We start from the raw sequence: 2,568 nt of genomic DNA on the forward strand, positions 1-2,568 counted from the left end.
GAAAGAACCCAAAATGTTGACAAGGTACCTTCAGAATGGGCAGGAGGAAAGAAGAGAGGGGAGGGCATTTGGTGTAGCAGTGTGGATGCCTCTTGGGATGTCTGTGTCCTATATTGGAGCACCTAGGTTTGAGTTCCAGCTCTGCTCCTGATACCAGCTTTCTGCTGATTGTGCCCTGGGAGGCAGCTGGTAATAGCTTAAGAGTTAGTTCCCTGCAACCATGTGGGAGACCCAGATGGAGCTCCTGGCTCCCAGCTTTGCTCTGGCCCAGCCCTGGATGCTGTAGACATTTGAGGAGAGAATCAGCAAATGGGAGACCTGTCTGTCTATCCATCCATTTGTCCATCCACCTCTCAAGTAAATGAGAATTTTAAAAAAAGAAATAATAGTGAGCAAGAAATAACCAGTGCTTGCTTTGGCAGCAGATATACTAAAATTGGAATGATACAGAGATTAGCATGGCCCTTGGGCGAGGATGATTTGCAAATTCATGCAGCATTCCCATATTGAAAAAAAAAAAACTAGATGAAACATACTACTACTAAGTTTACTAGAAATCTAGAAATTAATACAAAATCAAAGCAAAGAGAAAAGACTCATTTCTCAAAAGAGTTACTTATGCTTGGTTTCCTTGGAACTTAAGAATGTTCCTTCAAAATTAGATTTAGTCTAAGGCCTTCATCCTTGAAATTCATTATCATCATCTTTAAAGGGGTTAGCAGCTGTCTTCATAGAGACTACTGATATATGCTGTGTTCTTGGCACTCTCTTACAAGGATGCTAATAAAGAACCAGTATTAGTTAATCAAGATGATGAATACAACAGTGGTAAGCAGGATATTGTGAGGAAATTCCTTCAAGTTGAAACCATGGCACGCACATTGCAGTTAAAGACATTTTAAATAAGGTCAGAGAGTTTTGATGTAACTGCAAAAACAGCTCACGTATCTGCTAAGATTTTATTTTCTGTCACACATATTTTGGCAATTTAAGATATCTTGTGGTTTATTTCCACAATGAGATTATGCACTCCTGGAAAGCAAGAAAATATTTTTGTTTGTCTTGCTTAATTTAGGAAAAAACTCACATAGATAAGCAGGCATTTAGATGCTAAGTTATACTGAATTTTGAATAACAGTTGGTGTATAGGATGCTTTAAGAATCATAGAATTATTGAGAAAAAATTGAGCTGGATCACCTGATTTTTCTAATATAAAATTAAAGCCTCAAATGGCTGAGACAAAATCCAGTCAGAATGTTTAGCTCCAGAAATAGGACTTATCCAGCCATGTTTTTTACTTCCCACCATGGCTCTTGCCAGACCAAAGTTTAATTGTTCTACTCTTTTTGAGAGATTTATTTATTTAAAAATTTTATTTATTTTCATTTGTTTATTTGAAAGGCAGAAAGAGAAAGACACAAATGCAGAGAAAGACCCCCCCATCTGCTGGTTCACTCCCCAAATGCCTGTGGTAGCAAGGGCTGAGCCAGGCTGACCCCCGGAGCCTAGAACTTAATCCAGGTCTCCCATGTGGGTGGCAGGGACCCAAGGGCTGTGTCATGATCAGCTGCCTTCTGGGGTGCACATTTACAGGAAGCTGGAGCAACAGTGGAGGAGCCAAGACTCAAATTGGGCACTCGATATGGGATGTGGGGGTCTCAAATAGCAACCAACCACTGTGCCAGGTACCCATTCCTGTTCTACTTTCTCGATACACATTTGAGTCATTTTGACTACAGCCCCTGCAACTTTGCAGGTCTAAGAAGACAGCACTATCTGCCTGCTACATGTATTTTGTGTAAATGAGATATTATAGAAGTGCCATTCACCTACAGTATATTAGTCTATTAAAACCCCTTCCTCTTGCAACCACTTCTCAAACTTTGTAGTACTCAAACTTTGTTTGTACCCTGATAGGTATGCATTATGCTAAACAAATCAATCAAGTTAAAGGTGAAAAAAACCAGGTCTCTTGTAAAGCAGTGTGGGCAAGCTGAATAGCAGACTAGTAGCAATAGGAAGTGAAAGTTCCCCAAATCTAGGCTTAATTTGCAAAGTGAGCACAACATAGTTATCAACCCACCCACCACAGGCTACCAGTTAGTGCCCATATACTGTGTTGATATTATTACAATCAACTGCAAAAATGTACAGTGATACACATTCCTCCTATAGAATAATGAAGTCCAGACTCTTTTATGTAATATTTTTCATTTTCTCTACGTTCTCCTCCAACTTAGCATTCTACTTAGCAATGACACTCAGCTTCCACATACCCTGCCTCTCCGGTCCCTCCACTTTTCTGTGTCTTTCTCCTTCCTCCTTATCTTTATTCATGTAGTCCCAGAACTTTAAACATTGTCCCTATGCACGTTCATTTCTCTTCCCTTATGCTCCACTCCTAATGCATGCACCCAGCATACTCTACCTCTCCCTCAAAGACCAGCTGAACTGGACTCCTTATGGGGCCATTCCTTCCTTATCTTTCAAGCTCCAATGAAGCCTTCGTTGAGGTGAACATCCACACTGAATTGCTTTCAGTGCCATCTCTAGCTTTCATCTTTTGA

General features: G+C 40.3%; 1 pseudogene; it reads left to right on the forward strand.

Moving 5' to 3' along the window:
- Window positions 1–410: 410 nt before the first annotated feature.
- On the forward strand, window positions 411–510 carry LOC133774034 (U6 spliceosomal RNA; annotated as a pseudogene).
- The last annotated feature ends 2,058 nt before the right edge of the window (window positions 511–2,568 follow it).

Source organism: Lepus europaeus, chromosome 14 (assembly GCF_033115175.1).
Source record: "Lepus europaeus isolate LE1 chromosome 14, mLepTim1.pri, whole genome shotgun sequence".
Lineage (NCBI taxonomy): Eukaryota > Metazoa > Chordata > Mammalia > Lagomorpha > Leporidae > Lepus > Lepus europaeus.